We start from the raw sequence: 19,993 nt of genomic DNA on the forward strand, positions 1-19,993 counted from the left end.
ATCGTAGCTGTCAAGTGAGACCTCAGTCAGTTCCTCTTTCGCCAGTTGCTCCTTTGGGAGTCTTCCTTCCTCACTTTCTCTTCCTGCCACCGTATTTAATTAGGTTTGCAACTGGTACACTTGTGAAAAATAACTGTGTGTGACACGGTTGGCCCGCAGAAAGCTGTCATTCTGTTTTAGCTACGTCAGAATCCATGCTGTGCTGCATTCTCAGATGTCTTGTTGCTCACTCACTCTGTTCACTAAACTGTACGCCCTTCATCTTCAAAATCCCACTGGAAGACAAAGCTTTCATGAAGCGTAATTCACTGTAGGACACAAATATAGATAACGTCCACTTTGTGAACATGGTGTAGACGTCCACTTCACAAAGGCTGAGTTCATATGAATGAATGTGACAATAACAAAACATAAAAAAACCGTGTTAAGGGTTTTTTCTTTCCCCCATGGTAGTGGTGATTGAACTAAGTCATTCATAGTAGTCTAAATATTCCTTTTGACTTTATGTGTGAAGTTGCTAGAGATGACCCAGCACCTTCTATCACTTTTCACAATTTATCTTGTGTCTTAGCTTAGATTTCCTAGAAGCGCACCATCAGGTGAGTGATTCATTAAGAAAGAACTCCTGGGGAGCCACTCAGGGACGGTGCAAAGCGGCACAGGGAAGAGAAGGCAGCCCCGTAAAGGGCAGCCTCAGCCCGTGTCTGGAAGCAGTCATGCCTTAGAGCTTCCTCCTGAGAGGGCAAAGGAGCCTGTCTTTTACACTTCTGCACCCATCAGTTCTCTTGGGGGTGATTAGAGTGGGGGAAAGTCAATTTCTAGGCACTCCCCAGTGTTGACAAAGTGGGATCCAGTGTCTCAAGGGCATCTTTTATGAAACAGCCGGGTGTTTGCTGTTGGAGGTGAAACACAAAGGGGTCTGGGAAGAAATATTGAGGCTGCTTGCAATATACAACCAGGGCCCAAAATCCATTGTCTTCTTCCTAGGAACATGGTTGGGCTGCCTTTCCCAGCCTCCCTTGCCAAGGATGGCCATGTACCCGTGTTCTCTCTGGTAGAATGGATCAGAAGTGGTATGTGCTACTTCTGAGCCTTAGAGTAGCCTCATCCGTGACATTTTATTCCCTGCTATTGATGGGAGCTTATCCTAAGCCACAGTGAAAATGACCTTAGGAAATGGTGATGCAACATGCTGGGGGTGGGGGGTGGGGGCTCTGAATGACTTCTTGGAGCACAGCTGCTGGATGATCTGGAATGTTTACCTTGGTACATAAGAGCAGCCCATCCTGTTTTCAAACCACTGAATTATCATTGACTTCCTGTATCACAGCAGCCTAGCCTTTTTCTAGGTAATACAAGTCATTTTAGTCTTATAATGTTTGTGATATTATGCCTATAGATATGCCTACTGTGTGATATACATGCCTATGGATGTATTATTGTTTTTTTCTGCTAGAATATATATTTTATGTGAGCAGATTTGCCTATCTTTTTCGTGCTAGCATAAAATAAGTACTTAGTGAATAAGTGAAAGTGCCCTATAATTATTAAAATAAAACACATTGCAATTCAGAGTTTACTGTAATGCCACATTAGGAGTGATATATGTAATATATAGTATATATATTAGTGAAAATAATCTAAATGATTAATGAGATAAAATGATATATTCTCAAGAAAACAACACTGCAGGGCACCTTGGTAACCATCCTTGCATATTGGAAAGATGATTATAAGAGGGTTGCTGACCAATAGTTTTCCATGTTGGCAGAGAAAAACTGGGCGGGAAGAGCTTAAACTGACCTGACAGTAATAGTGATTAAACATTAGAAAAGGCTCCCGAGGAATATTGTAGGATCTCTGTCTCTGGTGAATTTTAAGGACAAACCATCCGTCTTAGACATTTCAGGCACAGCCTTGCAGGAAGAGAGCTCTGGATTAAATGACTCCTCCAGCGAGCTCTCTTTCAATTCCAGGAGTCTGTGCCACCCGCCAGGGCAGCCAGGGGCTCAGCAGTGACATCTTTCACTACATCACCCAGTCTGACTGATGGGCCGGCATCTCTTATTTGTAACTAGAGAGAGTTGTTTCTCTAGGTGAGGCTGGCAGTGCAGGGAGTAGTGAGTAGAAATACTAGCACCCAAAATAATGCTATTCAAAAGTATATTTTGCTCTTAGAACTCTTAAGATGCTATGTAAATTCCCACATGACCACTACGAAGTAACTGGGGAACTCCTAAGACTTTCCAAGTGCTATGTTTCTAGTGCTACGCTTTCTTTCATTACGTTAACTTCTGTAGCAGTGATGGGAAGGATGACGATTTCAAATTGACAGTGCGGACAGCAGATCAAGCTGCTGTGTGGGACACCCGTGTCCTGTGTACTGTTTGCAACTGGACAAGACTAGAAACAGCTAAATGCCCATCAATAGGAGACTAAGTTAAAAATGCAGCATCCTTTTAACTGAATGTAACACAGCCTTTAAAAAAGCATGAGAATAAATCAGTATAGTGTGAGGAATGAACTACTCTGTGTAAAATATATATCCATATATATATACATACACACACACACACACACACACACGGGCACAAAAATACATCCGAAAAGCTGTCTAAGAACTGGTCACACTTCTGTTCCCATCGGGAAGGGAACTGTGAGTCTTGAGGAAATGGGGAGGGAAGAGAGACCTAATTTTCACTGCACTCGCTTTTGCAGATTATGAGTTTTGTATCATATGCACACATTACCCACTCAAAGGATAACACAGGGGCCAGCATTCTGGCATAGTAGGTTAAGCCGCCACCTGTGATGCCTGCATCCCACATGTCTCAGCTGCTCCACTTCCGATCCAGCTCTCTGCTAAGGCCTGGGAAAGCAGTAGAAGATGGCCCAAGTCCTTGGGCCCCTGTACCCGCATAGGAGACCCGGAAGAAGCTCTCGGTTCCTGGGTTTGTCCTGGCCCTTGCAGCCATCTGGGGAGTGATCTGGTGGATGCTGTCTCTGTCTCTCCCTCTCTGGAGATCTCACTTAAATAAATAAATAAATCTCAAAAAATAACAACAGAGGTTAAAAAAGAGAAATATTCTCAGTGGTCTAATGACTCATTTATTCTTCATTTGAGGATTTATTTACATCTGACATAAAATTATATTCATTTTCTTTTTTTAATATCTTATTCATTTATTTGAGAAGTAGAGTTACAGACAGACAGAGGGAGAGACAGAAAGATCTTCCATTCACTGGTTCACTCCCTAAATGGCTGCAACAGCCAGAGCTGAGTGATCTGAAGGAAGGAGCCAGGAGTTTCTTCTGTCTCCCATGTGGGTGGGAGGGGCCCAAGCACTTGGACCATCTTCTGCTGCTTTCCCAGGCCATAAACAGAGAGTTAGGTTGGAAGAGGGGCACCTGGGATATGAATGGGCTCCCATATGGGATGCCAGCATCGCAGGCAGAAGCTTAGCCTACTACACCCCAGTGCCTGCCCCATTATCTTCATTTTCAAAGTATAGAATTAAGGCAATTCCAAAATGTATTAGACTTTGCCAACACTTTCTGTTTGGATTATAATTGTGGTTATAATCAATATTTAAAATAAGGAAACACACCTCAAGACAACATTAAAATATCACCCCATGTAAAAATTGTAGTCTTTTCTCCTTCACCTTCCAAGTATAAGGTACCTGAAGCCAGCAACCCAGTATATTTTCACCAAGAAAGAGAGAACAGGATGAAACTACTTATTAAAAAAAAAACTATTAAAGTAGCATGTGTCATGATATTTAAAATTTAGGAGTTGTTTTCAATTCACATGAAGCACATATATGTTTATACTTCCATCAGCTGTGTCTGAGAGTATTTCTTATACAGCACATCTGAAGCATAGGGATAGGTGTTAGGTCAGCTGTTAACAGCCTGGTTGGAACCCTTAGATCCCAAATCAGAGTGCTGAGTTCAAGTCCTGGCTCTGGCTCATGACCACAGTTTCCTGCTAATGCACTCTAGGAGACAGCAAGTGTTGGCTCAAGTATTTGGATCCCTGCCACCCACGTGGAAGACTTTGTGTTTCCAGATCCCAGTGAGTGAACCTGTTTCGGGAGTGAACTTGTAGATGGGATGTTTGTTTGTCTCTCTCTGTCTTATTGCCTCTCAAATAAAATAAGTAAGTATATAAACAGAGACTTAAAAAATAAAGGAGAACATTTGCAGTATCTCCACCATCTCATAAAAACAGTCATAAATAAATTTTGGCTAAAATTTAGATGGAAAATAAGAACAATTTATTGATCTTTAGTTAGAATGCCTAAAGCAAGTGTGAAGGAAGTCTGAAGTATTCTGAAATGAATCACTTTGTAAAAGTTAAGAGTGAAATTTAAAAGGCTTCATTGTAAATAAAAATGTGACTTAGGAGGAGGAGGAAGACACACAGTGGCTTTGTCTCCAATAGGAATTGTTAGAAGATTCCCAAAATAAGAAGATACTTTTTAAAAGTACAAAAAATTTTAAAGATTAAAATAAAGACAATATACTTACATTTATCCACTGTCAACTTTAATGCTACAAAAAATAATATTGGCATCTGTTAAAGCAACTGAAAATAAAGAAAATCATTCATGTTTCCTCTGAATTATAAAGAGAAATGATATTCCAAATATTTCCATCAAATTTTTATCACTAGTATCAAGCTAAGCCACATTAAAGCCTGAGGCAAAAGAAGTTGATAACACAGACCCTGCCTGTATTTAAAATTTTGATATTTTGTATATCATAGATTTTTTGCATTGATCTAAGAAATATTGAATTAAAATATTATTTATATTGATTACTGAGCCTTTTTGACAGCCTCTTATGTTTTGTACCTGAGGCAAATGTCTTATCTGCTTAATCCTACTTAGTCCCAGTCTTGTTGCTTGTCTAAATAATAAAATGTTAGCAGAGAAATAATTTTAGCCTTTCTCTTTTTTTATAAAAATATTATTTATTTATTTCAAAGGCAGAGTAAAAGAGAGAGCGAGATCTGGCATCCACTGGGTCACTCCCCAAATGCCTACAACAGCAGAGGCTAGGAGCTGAAGCCAGGAGCCGGGAACTCTATCTAGGGCTCCCATGCAGACAAGTGAAACCCAAGTACTTGGGCCACTCTCTGCTGCCTCCCGGGTGCATTAGCAGGAAGCTGGATTGGAATTGTGGAGTAGCTGGGACTTGAATCAGGCACTCTGATAAGGGATGCAGGTGTCCCAAGTGGAGGCTTAACCCACTGAGCCACAACACCTACTCCATAATATAAGCCTCTCTTAAGCACATTTTGTCAATATTCACACTATTCTATGAGAGCAATTAAAATACCAACATTGGATTGACGAATACTAAATTTCTAAATGTTCTCACAACTCAGCAAGGTATACGTTCTTACTCATATTTTTATGGATGAAGATATTGAGACTCAGAGAAGTTAGTAATTTGCTTATGACACACAAATAGCATCTCACACAACCAAGACTGAAACCCAGATCTGTCTGTTATAAAGGCCAAAAATAAACTAAGTCCTTTCTTGGGGAATTATTAACATTTGAATCAAGCGCCAAAAGAAGAGTCTCAATTTGCCAGGCAGTGAGGTGAAGTCGGAATTAAGCTTGGAAGAAACTTCCAGAGGCCGATTTAGTCTAAAGCTAAGGAGGTTGAAGTTCAGAACCCCTTAGCCAAAGCTCTTCGAAGGCTTCTTGGCAAAGACTCTAATGATGTGTTTCCTAGGTTATGAATGTTTGCAGAATGCAGCCAAGTAAGGCATTTACCTCTGATCATCGATGTCTGCTGAGTCTGCATTCTGACTTTCCCCCAGCACTATTCCTCTTGGTATCAGGTGGCTTCGGAATTTCTCGGGCATTTTGGAGATCCAACCGAGATAGTTGAATTACAGATGTGTCATTTTGGGCCTAAGAGGGATGTATTTGTATGGGTTGCAGCTACTTTTGTGGTTAGGGTGGGCCTAATTGCCTGTTGTGCCAACTTACCTGACACTGTGCTATGAAAACTCATAGCCAGGCCGGCACCGCGGCTCACTAGGCTAATCCTCCACCTGCGGCACCAGTACTCCAGGTTCCAGTCCCGGCTGGGGCACTGGTTCTGACCTGGTTGCTCCTCTTCCAGTCCAGCTCTCTGCTGTGGCCCAGGAGGGCAGTGGAGGATGGCCCAAGTGCTTGGGCCCTGCACCTGCACGGGAGACCAGGAGGAAGCACCTGGCTCCCGGCTTCGGATTGGCACAGCGCGCTGGCCGTAGTGGCCATTTTCGGGGTGAACCAACGGAAGGAAGACCTTTTTCTCTGTTTCTCTCTCACACTGTCTAACTCTGCCTGTCAAACAACAACAACAACAACAAAAAACTCATAGCCAGATACTTATACTGTGAATGGTACTTGGATAGTGGGAATAGAATCAAATCATGCAACATGGTTCAAGTTTAATCTTTTTTTTTTTTTTAAAGAAAGAGTTATTTGAAAGACAGAGATATATATACCCCCACCCACAGAGAGAGAGATCTTCCATCTGCTGGTTCACTCCCCAATTGGCTGCAAGGGCTGGGCTGGGCCAGGCCAAAGCCAGGAGCCAGGAACTTCTTCCAGGTCTCCCACGTGGGTGTAGGGTCACAAGGACGTGGGCCATCTTCTGCTGATTTCCCAGGCCCATAAGCAGGGAGCAGGAACAGAAGTGGGGCAAGGAACCCATGTCGATATGAGATGCTGGCATACAGGTGGCTGTTTTAACTTTCTATCCCATAGTGCTGAATCCTGTTTAATATCTTTTCAAAGACTTGAAAGAAAAACCCCAACATAAAAAATGCAAAACCTTATTTTAAAAGTTGATAAAGATCAAATGCATCATTTTAATGGCAGTTCTGAGATACTCTGGAACATCCAGTGAGATATTTAAAAAATTATGAGGGCTGGTGCTGTGGCGCAGTGGGTTAAAGCCCTGGCCTGAAGTGCCGGCATCCTATATGGGCGCTGGTTCTAGTCCCAGCTGCTCCTTTTCCGATCAAGCTCTCTGCTACGGCCTGGGAAAGCAGTAGAGGATGGCCCAAGTCCTTGGGCCCCTACACACATGTGGGAGACCTGGAAGAAGCTCCTGGCTCCTGGCTTCAGATTGGTGCAGCTCTGGCCATTGTGGCCATCTGTGGAGTAAATATCAGATGGAAGACCTCTCTCTCTATCTCTACTTCTCTGTAACTCTGTCTTTCAAATAAATAAAATAAATCTTTAAAAAAAAAAAAAGGAAATTATGATCAGGCCAGTGCTGTGGTGTAGCAGGTAAAGCCACTGCCTGCAGTGTTGGTATCACATTTGGTTGCCGGCTCAAGTCCTGGCTGCTCCACTTTTGATCCAGCTCTCTGCTATGGCCTGGGAAAAGCAGTAGACAATGGCCCAAGTCCTTGGGACATTGCACCCACATGGGAGACCTGAAAGAAGTTCCTGGCTCCTGGCTTCGGATTGGCGCAGCTCTGGCCATTGCGGTCATCTGGGGAGTGAACCAGCGGATGGAAGACCTCTCTCTCTCTCTCTCTGCCTCTTCCTCTCTGTAACTCTGCCTTTCGAATAAATAAATAAATCTTAAAAAATAAATTATGGCTGGCGCCGTGGCTCAATAGGCTGATCCTCCACCTGTGGCGCCAGCACACAGGGTTCTAGTCCCGGTCGGGGCACTGGATTCTGTCCCGGTTGTCCCTCTTCCAGTCCAGCTCTCTGCTGTGGCCAAGGAGTGCAGTAGAGGATGGCCCAAGTCCTTGGGCCCTGCACCTGCACGGGAGACCAGGAGAAGAACCTGGCTCCTGGCTTCAGATCAGCGCGGTGCGCCGGCTGCAGCGCGCAGGCTGCAGCGGCCATTGGAGGGTGAACCAATGGCAAAAGAAGACCTTTCTGTCTCTCTCTCTCTCACTGTCCACTCTGCCTGTCAAAAATAAAAAAAAAAATTATGATGTACTTATTTGAATTATATGAAGGAGACTTCCTTTTGTCATCATTTGTTCAGATAAAAAATTAATGGAGCATGAAACAAATGTAGAAAAGACAAACAAGGAAATCAACTGAAATTATTCTGACATCAATAAGTAAATTGTGACTGAATTTTCTGTTTTCTTTTTCAGCATCCTAAATATTTTCATACAGCCCAGGGCACAGGGTTAGTTTTTGTAGGCACGGCTGGCTGGTCTGTCTCTCGTGCACTCCAACTTCCCACTGTTGGAGCCAACAGGAATTCTCCTTCTTTCTGCCACCCTGGTGGTGTGGCTATGTGGGGGTCCTAGGGCCTTGTGGAAATGCCAGGGCAGCTCTCGGCCCTTGGGAGGACCTGAGAGCAAGACAGTGCCGGAGCCCTTGGGGGAGTCCAGGGCCTGCTGGTGGAAGGGGAGGGTCTTGCCCCCTGCCTTGAGGATGGATGGCACATGCAGTGCCACGCACCCTCAGTTTGGACACTTCCTGAACCCGCACATCATAGGTTGTTATGGTCCTCACAGCTGTTTTGTTTTTCTGGCCAGGAAGCTTCATCTTCAGGATCATTTGGACAGGGACGGGGTAGCCAGTTGTGCGGTTCAAGAACACCATCTTCAGCACAACCTGGTTGAAGGTGGAGTTGGTTCGTCTGGCCAGAAACCTGGAGAGCTTGACCAACCGCCTGAGGTACAGGCCCTAGCCCGTGGGCTCCTTGCGTGGAACCTCTCCATATTTGTGCTGGTGAATGTCGACCCCCATGATGGCACCTGCTGCCTGGCCACGTCTGCAAAGAGAGATCATACCAAAAGCAGGGCTTAACTAGAAGGGAAAACGTTCCAAGTGGAAGCAGTGAGTAGGCTCTTGGAGTGTTGGCTAATCCAATTAATGAGAATCATATGAACACATGGAAAAAGGATTCAGATTTCTTCTTGAGTTGACAGAAAATGGTTGTATATTGAAAAAAGTAATATAAAACTCAATATATCAATACCACAAGTGCATCAAGGATGGGTAATAATTGTTGATTCAAAGAACATTTCAGATTAATCACCACACATGAAAACTTGGAAAGCCTATCTTAAAATACACATATAAACAAGAGTCTTACTGCAAACTGATGGCCTTTCCCCACATTTGACGGCTTTCTTAAAAATTTACTTGATATTAAGAGAGTTAAAATGTTTTCCAAATTGTCAATAATACAATTTTTTTTAATGAACCCAAAGACTTAATTACAAAATCATTGTCTGATAAAGGAGTGATCAAAAAGTATGTAGTTTTGGGGTTGGTGCTGTGGCGCAGTGGGTAAAGCCACTGCCTGCAGCGCTGGCATCTCATATGGGCAGTGGTTCAAGTCCTGGCTGCTCTACTTCTGATCTAGCTCTCTGCTATGGCCTGGGAAAGCAGTAGAAGATGGCCCAAGTCCTTGGGCCCCTGCACCCATGTGGAAGTCCGGGAAGAAGCTCCTGGCTCCTGGCTTCAGATTGGCCCAGCTCTGGCCGTTGCAGCCAATTGGGGAGTGAACTAGCAGATGGAAGACCTCTCTCTCTCTATTCCTCTCCTTCTCTTTGTGTGTAACTCTGACTTTCAAATAAATAAATAAATCTTTTAAAAAAAGTTCAAAGAGTATGGAGGCTGGGGCTGGCATTGTGGCATAGCAGGTAAAGCCACGGCCCGTGAGGCAGGCATCCCCTACAGGTGCTGGTTTGTGTCCTGGCTGCTCCATTTCCAATCCAGCCCCTTGCTAATGGCCTGGGAAAAGTAGCAAAAGATGGCCCAAGTGCTTGGGCCCCTGCCACCCATGTGGGAGGCCTGGAAGAAGCTCCAGGCTTTGGCCTGGCCTAGCTCCGGCTGCTGTGGCCACTGGGGAGTGAATCGGCAGATGGAAAACCCCTCTCTGTCTCTATCTCTGTCTGTCCCTCCCTCTCTCTGGAACTCTGCCTTTCAAATAATAAAGAAATCTGTAAAAAAAAATTAAAGTATGTAGGCTGCACTTCTGATGTTGCCAAGATGGAGTATGCCCACAAAGTCCTATCTCTTTGATGATTACAGCTAAGAACTCTACTAGGAACTGGGAACCTATTTTCTGTCAAGGGCCTTTTGGATATTTGTAATATCATTCGCAGGCTATACAAAGTTATCAAGTTAAAAAAGTATCTATAGCAGGTTAAAAATTAGCCTGCTATAGATGTTTTGAATTTTGTGTCCCACCTGTGGGTGTATTGGCAGGGCCAGACCAAATGATTTTGTGGGTCTTACATGGCCCATGGGCCAGACATTCCCCAGTCCCACTAAGAACAAAAGTGCGTCATCTGAAGAGTTTGAAAAGCAAAGCACAGCAGACAGATGGGGAGGAGGGTCAAAACCTAGAGGTGTGAGCCGTGGGAGGGTGAGTTTCCTGGTTTCCCCAATTTTTTTGCTCCTGGTCTTGGTCAAAGGTATGCTCTTGATAGAGGTGGGTCATCTGTATTGCAGACAGCCAAAACTAGGAGACAACTCCTGTCTTTCTCCTTCTTTCTGTCTGGGAAAAGACAGACTGCAGTGGGCCAGAGAACATAGGAGTAATTTCTCTCTCTCTCTCTCTCTCTCTCTCACACACACACACACACACATACTCACACACATTTTATTTCCCTCTCTCCAACTTCTATTTATTTATTTACTTTTTTGGTTTATAAAAAGTTGGCCTATAGCGGAACTGAAGTGTTCCCTTGGCTTTCTGGATAGAGGAGACGACAGAGAAAGATGTGATAGCTAGAGAATTCCTGCTTTTTAATATTTTTAAAAAGATTTATTTATTTGAAAGCAGAGTGGCAGAAAGAAGGAGAATTCCTGTTTTTATAATCCCCCCACCTTGTTTTACGGTGGCTCCTGTTATATCTTAATGTTAGCCGTCGCAAAGCACACCAGACACTGGAGTAAGGCAAAGGGTTTATTGGGGAACACCCTACAGACCGGAGTGAAGGGGCGGCGAAGGAAAAAGAGAGAAAGAGAATATAAGAGAGAAACAGAGAGGAGAGGAGCTAGCAAGGAGAGAAGATAGAGCAGAGAGCAGAAGGGAAGAACCAAGAGCCAAGAGACCAGAGGAGGAGACTGGAGAGAGGAACCGAGAGAGAGCAGGAGAGAAGGGCCAAGAGAGCACGTATTCAGGAACAGGCCCTTTTAAAACTTCGCCTGGGGGCAGGCAGGGAAGCGGGAGCAGCGAATCCCATTAGGATGGGGGTGGAGCCTGGCTCAGGCAGCTGGGCCATGTGGCCACCTGGCTACAACTGCGCCAGTTTCCTAACAGCTCCAATTCTGAGAACCGTGCTGCATCACTGGCAGCTGGAAGTCCCAGAGGAATCCTGTGCTTCTGGCCAGATCAGAACAAACGACTCCCGCATCGTGGACAATACGAAATAAATCTTGGAATAGAGAGACTTGGCAAAAATGATGTCCAAATTCTGTAGATAAAGCTGCATCATATTGGGTCTCATCTACGTGTGGGATAGACCCAAAGCTACATAGTAAAGGTTTTGAGAACTCAACTACAAATCTCAAAAGTTGATAGCAACAGTTAGGTGGTACATGAGACAAACACAACAGCCTAGTACCCTCCCCCCAAATAAATAACTACTAAAAAATACAGAACAAAAACAAACTCCTGAAATAACACTGGACCATCACCTACAGAAGGAGAGCTGAAACTTGTACTCTGAACTTAAAGCAATTGATATGCTAATCAATCAAACTGAGGAGTTAGTAGAACTGTGCAGTTTGAGGGCAAAGTACTCCAGACTACTGCTCAGGACTTTTCTTCTTTTGTGTTTTTTTTTAAAAGATGCATTTATTTATTTGAAAGTCAGAGTTACAGAGAGGCAGAGGCAGAAAGAGAGAGGTTTCATCTGCTGGTTCACTCCCCAAGTGGTTGCAACAGTTGGAGGTGGGCTAATCTGAAGCCAGGAGCCAAAGGCTTATTCCAAGTCTCCCACGTGGGTGCAGGGGCCCACACAGTTGGGCCATCTTCTGCTGCTTTCCCAGGCACATTAGCAGGGAGCTGGATCAGAAGTGGAGCAGCTGGGATTTGAACCAGCGCCCATATGGGATTCTGGCACTTCAGGCAGTGGATTTACCCACTACACCACAATGCTGATCCCAAGACTACTTCTTTATCTTTTTTTAATTATTTGAAAGGGGGTGGATAAAGAGAGAGAGAGATGGATAGAGAGAGATCTTCCATCTGCTGGTTCACTCTTCAAGTGACCACAACTGCTGGAACTGGGCCAGGCTGAAGTGGGGAACTGAAACCTTAGTCTGGGTCTCCCATGTGGATGGCAGGGACTCAAGTGCCTGAGCCATCACCTACTGCCTCCAGGGTGCACACATGAGCAGGAAGCTGGACTTGGAAGCAGAACCAGGATGTGAGTCCAGGCACTCTGACATGGCATGCGGTCATCATAGCAGTGTCTTAACCACTGTGCCAAATGCCTGCCCCTGCTCAAGACTTCTTTATTTTTTATTTTTTAAAAAGATATAAATTTATTTATTTGAAAGATTGAGTTAAGAGAGAGAGAGACACACACACACACAGATCTCCCTTCCACTGGTTTACTCCCCAAATGACCATTTATAACTAGGTGTGGGAAAGGCTGAAACTAGAAGCCAAGAGCTCCCTCCTGGTCTCTCACATAGGTTGCAGAGGCCCAAGGGCTTGGGCCATGGTATGCTGCCTTCCAGGATGTGCGTTAGCAGGAAGCTGCATGGGAAGTGAAAGAATTAAGACTGGAACCAGGCATTCTGATATGGGATGCAGGAATCCCAAGAAGCAAATTAACTGCTGTGTAAGAGCCTTTCTGATATCAACAAAAAAGATTTATTTATTTGAAAGGCAAAGTGAGAGAGTAAGAGGGTGGGGAGAGAGAGAAAGAGAAAGAGAGAGAGAAAATGAGATCTTCCATTTGCTGGTTCACTCCTCAAATGCCTGCAACAGCCAGGGCTGGGCCAGGCCAAAACCAGAAGCCAGGACCTTTATCTGGGTCTCCTGCATGGGTGGCAGGGACTCAGGTACTTGACCTATTGTCTGCTGCTTCCCAGGCGCACTAGCAGGGACCTAGATTGGAAGGGGCACAGCTGGGACTCAAACAGGCAATCAGATATGAGATGTGAGTGTCCCCCCCCACCCCACCGCCAACCCCATGGCAGCTTAACCCCACTGCACCACAGGGGCTGCCTTCAGGTGGCATCTTAGCAGGTACACCAAATGTTTGCCCCTCATAACTGATTTTTGAAGAAAGTACAAAGACAATTCAATGGGAAAAGAATAATCTCTTCAACAGATGGTGCTGAAGGAGTTTGACATTGTATATTTTAACCCATATCTCACATTTTATACAAAACTAAATCATGATGGACCATGGTACTCTTATATGCAATGCAGGTGTGCTGTCATCTTAAGTGCTATGCCAAACGCTTGCTCCTGGTCTTCATCTTGAAGGGAAATATTGGGTCTCATTTCAGTGTTATTGCAGCGCTGGGACTTCTCCATAGCACACAAGTAAGTATATACATAAAGAAAACTAGAGCTCTTAAATGTATAAATGTATCTTCCATAATGAAGTTCACATCATACTATAGCTCAAAAAATCTTACACTTCTATTTACAAGTCAGCTTGATATGGATCTGTATGGCATTTTATTTACATGTTCATATGTTACTGATGGCATAATATAGCTTGAACAAGAGGTTTGGTTTAGTGTTTGTTATTTAGGAAAACTTCCCCTTAAATTTTCTAAGAAATAAGTTAGATAGAATTTCCAGTTGCCTCATTTCACAGGTTTGTCAAGCCAATCAACCTGGCATTCTATAATTCATGTATTGGCTCTTTTTTGTTTGTTTGTTTGTTTTTTTTTACAGCAACCAGAGTCTATTTCTCCATATCTCCATTCAGTTTTTCTGTTTTGCCATTTCTCAGAACTTCATCTTTCATTTCTCTCATTTTTTAATTTTTTTCTTCAAGTTTTTTGCAATAGAATCTTTTCATTTCCCAAGTACTTTCCTATTCTCTCTTTTTATGACATCTGCCTCGTACCAAGTCTTTCCGTTGGTGATCACTTTGTAAATCACCATGACTTAATATTTTTCCTGTTAGCTACTGCCTGCACGTTTTTTACTAAGCTCCCTAGGGCAGGAAACCTGTCTTCCATATTTTATGCTTTGTAAAGCTCCATATGCTCTTATGACTCCTATTAACAATAAATCTTAGTATGAATTAGCTAAAGCTACATCTTCCTTGTTTTACATATAAGCTTTTCATACACACTAAAGGAGACTCAAGTTTTACCAGCTACCTGATTTGTCCTGTGTATTACTGGTTACATAGCATTAGAACACCACCTTTTGGAGTTACTAGGCACCAAGATGCACTTAGTTGCTAGTGCACTAGGATGTACTTTAACCCACTTAGTATATATGTATTATAGATATCTTTATATACATATATATTTCAGAATAAGATTTTTGTTATTGTAAGAAGAAAACGTTCTACTCTTTTTCAGTAACTATGCTGAGTTCACATGGAGTTTTGAACAGATCTTCATGGTAGAATACCTTGTATCCTAATTTTAAATCATGCTTTTTAGACATAAATCATCTCTGGAATTAGGTACCACTTACGGTAATAGAAATCTTTGTTAGACGTGATAAATGCCAATATCAACATATGTTGGATTATTTTAATTATTTCACAGAGGGCTAGGCTTTATTTTCTCGCTTTGTTACTGGGACATGGGAACCACGTTTAGCACATAGTGCCTTTAGGAGTATATGACGGGTGAATTCAAATTTGAAGTAAGCCAGGATGAAGAGCTCTGCCATTCATTTTGCCACCCCTACCATCTTCTCCCAAATAGTATCTATCTTGTTTACCAAACTCACCTTCAGGTTGTGGATGATAGCAGCTTCTAATGCCCACTGCCTCAGGAAGATGGGGATTTTTCATCTAAATTCTAGGTGAAGGAATCTCAGTTGCAGAGTTTGAGTAGGGTGACTTTCCCAGTATCATTCTAGTTAGTGTAGAGGCTCATCTGATGAGCTACCAGAAATGTTTTTGCCTAATAAAAAAAGGTGTGTGCTTATTTCCTGCTGCAACGCATGATCGCCTATTTATTATCTGGTGTGCAGTTCCTGCAGGTCAGAAACCAGGCGCAGTGTGGCTCCTCTGTTTCTCTTCCCTAGGCTCCCAGAGGTCAAAATCAATGTGTCAGAAGGTTGTGGGTGTTTCTGGAGGCTCTGAGGGAGAATCCCCTTCTGAATTCATTCAAGTAGCTGGCAGAATTTTGTTCCTCTGAGTTCTCCGTCTGGTTGCTGGCCGTCAGTCAGGAGGCATGCTTAGCTTCTGGAGGCCACCTTCATTCCTGGGCTGGTGGCTGCTCTGCTCCATTTGCAAAGTCAGCAATCATGGTTCTAGTCTTTCTTACGATCTGAACATCTCTGACCTTCCTTTCTACCTCATCTTTTTTTAACTTCACTCTTCTGTCACATCTCTTTGACTGCAGCTGGAGAAAGTTCTGTGTTTGCAAGGAGGGGCTCAATTGGTTAGATTGGTCCCACTCAGAATATTCAGAATCATCTTCCCATTTTAAGGGTTATAGCTTTAACAACATCTGTAAATTCCTTTCATAGTACTCCCAGGATTCATGTTCCACTGACTAATCAAGGGTGGTAATCTTTAGAATTCTGACAACTTTAAGATATGAGAACTATAAGATGAAAATGAAAAAATTTTTTGGAGAATAGTTGAGGACACTTGAACAAATGTAGAGTCAGATTGTGTTTTAGAAAGGAAAGGCTCGTGTGGAAAGATAGCATTCTTCCTGAAATTAATATATGCAAGGAAGTTTTGATAAAAATCCAAATGGTTTTGTGGGAGATTCTTGAAAACTTAATTCTAAAGACAAGAATAAATTTGTAAAACTAATGACAAATGACTCATTTTATGACGTTAGCTCGTACAAGTTTGATGCCAAATCTAGAGGAAGATATTACAAGAAAGAAAAATTATAGGCCAGTCTCACTTATAGGAGTCTTCTAAGTCTTAAACACAAATATTAGTGTATTGAATCCAATAATACATAAAAGAGGTAATAGATCCATGGAAAAGAATGCCAGGAGTAGAAACAAATCCATACACATATGACTACGTGGTTTATGACAGAGATAGCACTGCAGTGTAGCGTGGAAAGGGCTATTTTTCATTATCTGGTGTTAGTTTAATTTTCCACTTGGATGAGGGGTGGGGAACTACAGATGCTCACTTTCTCTGTACATAAAAAGTTTATGAACTTTCTAGAACAAAATTTGGAAAGCAAAGCAAAAAAAATTTTAGATGACAATATAAAGGTGTTAAAGGGGTTTGGCCTAGTGTTAAGATGCAGGTGGGCTATAGCAGAATATCTAAGTTTGAATCCTGGCTTTGGTTCCTAATTCCTGGTTCTGATTAACTTGTACCCTGGGAGGAAGTTGGTGTTGGCTGAAGTACTGGACTACCTGTCACCGATGTGGGAGACTCAGATTGAATTCCCATCTCCTGGTTTCAGTCTGGGTCCACCCAGGCCATTGTAGGCATTTGGAGAGTGAACCAGATGGGAGATTTGTCTTCTCTCACATAATTTTTAAAGAAGTCTTAATGGTCTTAGTACATAAAGAAAGCTTCTTGAGCAGAACATATATACCACCAATCATTAAGGAAAACAGTGATGAATTTGACTCTGTTCATAACTTCTTTGCATCAAAAGACTTTTAAGAACTGAAATCTAAGCCCTCGAATAGGAAAAACATTTGGAGGGCACACACATGAGTACTTCAGAAAGTCTATGGAAAAATGGAATTAAAAGATGTTTATTTTGATGCAAAAAAATTGAAAATCATGCATAGTTTTTTTTTTTTTTTTTTTTTTTTTTTTTTTTATCAGGCAGAGTGGACAGTGAGAGAGAGAGATAGAGAGAAAGGTCTTCCTTTGCCGTTGGTTCACCCTCCAATGGCTGCCGCGGCCAGCGCGCTGCGGCCGGCGCACCGCGCTGATCCGATGGCAGGAGCCAGGAGCCAGGTGCTTTTCCTGGTCTCCCATGGGGTGCAGGGCCCAAGCACCTGGGCCATCCTCCACTGCACTCCCTGGCCACAGCAGAGGGCTGGCCTGGAAGAGGGGCAACCGGGACAGAATCCGGCGCCCTGACCGGGACTAGAACCCGGTGTGCCGGCGCCGCTAGGCGGAGGATTAGCCTAGTGAGCCGCGGCGCCGGCCCATGCATAGTTTTTTCATAACATGAATTTTCCATGGACTTTTTGAAATACTCTCATACAATGTTGAAATAAGACTGTTGACTATATGGGGGTCTTCAAAAAGTCCATGGAAAGCACATACTATGAAAAAACTATGCATGGGCTTCAAATTTTTTCTCACCAGAATACATTTATCCTTTAATTCTACTTTTCCCATGACTTCTGAAGTATCCTTATATAACAAACTAATACAAATCAATAAGAAAAACACAAACAACCCAATATAAAAATGGGAAATACCTGAACAATGAAACAATTCTCATATAAAAAGGTGCTATTTTTCATTAAAAATGAGGGAACTGCAAAACGGAGCCATAATAAATTGGCAATACACATCCAGTGTCTGACAATACCAAGTGTTGATGATGATGTGGAACAAAAGAAACTTACATGATGTTATTGGTTATATAAATTGGTACAATTATTTAGCAAAAGTTTGGCATGATCTTGCAAAGCTGAAGATATATTATGTCCTAAAAGCCAGGAATTTCATACCAAGGTAAAGACTCCATAGAAATCAGTGTTCATGTCCTTTGGGATATATGTGTATGTGTGTGTGTGTGCATGCACATGCAAACTTTCCTAATAGCATTAGTTACAACAGCCCAAAGCTAGAAATAGCCAATAGAAGAGATAAATTATGATACATCCATGTAATATAAAGTAATGAAAATGAATAAACTAAAGTCACATCAACAAGGGTAAATGTTAAAGAAATAATGTTGAATAAAAATAATTCCAGACATGATAAAAACAAAGAACCTAACTCTACGATTCCATTTATGCAGAACTCAAAAACAGGCATAAACTACATTATTTAAGCATGAGTAATCAGGCAGTAAAACTGTAAAACAGAGCAAAACCTGAATCTGATATTAATCATAATAGTGGCTAGCTCTAAACACTTGAAAATTATTAAAACAGGGGTACATTGGGGACTTTTGGGGTGCTGGTAGTATTCTAATTCTGGACCACGATTACATTAGTGTTATTTTAGTCTTCAGCTAGTACCCTTCTATTTTATGAATTTTCTGTATGTTTGACACCACAAAAAAAGTCTAATCTTCTCTTTTCCTCCATACTTCCGGATTCCTCCCTTAGTCAGAAGCATCTACAGTGTCTCAGAGACTTAACATTGTTACAGCAAGACCACAAAGAAATCAGCTGAAGCGGTCCAGAGGAAGCCACTGTGTCATAAAAGTTATTCTGAGCTGAAAGCATTTGAATTTCTGAAATCTCTTATCACGTGAAGGCAGATCTTCCCCAAAGAACTGAATTATCAAACATCCCTTCCTGGGGACCAGCTCTAACAGTCTCTCCCTGGAGAGAAGTGGGCACCACATTCAGACATTATTACAAAACTCTGTCTTCCATTAATTCTCCTAAGAGCCCATTTAATTTTCCAAAAAGTCATCTGTTTTTCTATAAGCGCACTTTCTCTTCCTCTTCTCCTCTGAAGAAGTCATTTGTTCTCCGAGAATTTCTCCTCTGCTCCTCTCCATCCCCTTACTAGGATGGTGGCTAAGCTCAAATTCTGACCACCTCTCTGAGTTGCTTTGTCAATGCTTGTGTATGTATGTATATGTGTAATTCGTTTTTTTTCTTGTTAATATACATATATTTTTAAAGCCTTTTATTGGAAAGGCAGAGTGACAGAGAGAAGAGGCAGAGAGAAAAAGAAATCCTCCATCTGCTGGCTCACTCCCCAAATGGCTTCGTCTGCTAGGGCTGGGTCAAGCCAAAGCTGGGAGGCAGGAACTCCACATGGATGGCAAGGGCCCCCAAACTTGGCCCAACATCCACTGCTTTCCCAGGCACTTTAGCAGGGAGCTGAATTGGAAGCCGAGCAGCTGGGACTCAAACCAGGGCTGTGATATGGAATGCCAGCATCACAAATGGTAGCTTCACTAACTGCACCACAATGCCGGCCCCTTTTGTCAGTTTAATCTGTAGGCTCCAAGGTCAGAATATAAGGGGGTAGGGGAAAAGTTTTCTCCCCCACATAGCTCAGCCAGTTTTTAAAAACATTTTCCAAGTCATTTCTCAGGAATAAAAAAAAAAAAAAAAAAAAAACCTCGCTGAGGGATTTGATGCTATTTCCTTCACAGCCCTGGCCAGGGAGATTAGCTGAAACCTACAAAGTGGCAGGAAGCAGAAAGACAGGGAGCGGGGACAGAACTATGGAGACTACTGGGGGCAGATGAGTCTCCATGGGGACGGTGGACAAGAAGAGTCTCTGAGCTCTGCTGAATGTTGTTGCAGTTGACAGGGCAGGAGGCCTGGGCGAAGAGCCAGGAAAGCTGTCCCTGCAGCCACTGAGAGCCGTCTGCCGCTCAAATACAACAGTCATCAGTCAGCAGAGGACTTGCACTGGCGATGGCTTTACCTGCCGCCACAGCGCCGGCCCGAGATTTTGGTTTTTTGTCAAGGGTTCCTCAGTATTCTCAGAGGAGTCTGGGAACCTGCTCTAGAGACTTCCACTTGTTTTATTCTTCTCAATATATTTTAAAATAAAATGTATTTATAGTAAATGACACTTGCATTTTGAAAAAGTTCCCTTCAGAACAGACCACAAGCTGTTACGTATTTATTTTTCCCTCCAGACTACACTTCTCAGTGCTACAGACCCTTAGATCCCCTTTGTTTATGTCTCCCCTTGCAGTCGCAAAGCCATCTTGAACTCAACATGTTCAAA

At 42.8% G+C, this 19,993-nt stretch overlaps 1 pseudogene; it reads right to left on the minus strand.

Moving 5' to 3' along the window:
• Window positions 1-8,049: 8,049 nt before the first annotated feature.
• Window positions 8,050-8,899, minus strand: LOC138848976 (large ribosomal subunit protein eL18-like; annotated as a pseudogene).
• Window positions 8,900-19,993: the final 11,094 nt, after the last annotated feature.

The sequence above is a fragment of the Oryctolagus cuniculus genome, chromosome 3, assembly GCF_964237555.1.
Source record: "Oryctolagus cuniculus chromosome 3, mOryCun1.1, whole genome shotgun sequence".
Classification (NCBI taxonomy): domain Eukaryota; kingdom Metazoa; phylum Chordata; class Mammalia; order Lagomorpha; family Leporidae; genus Oryctolagus; species Oryctolagus cuniculus.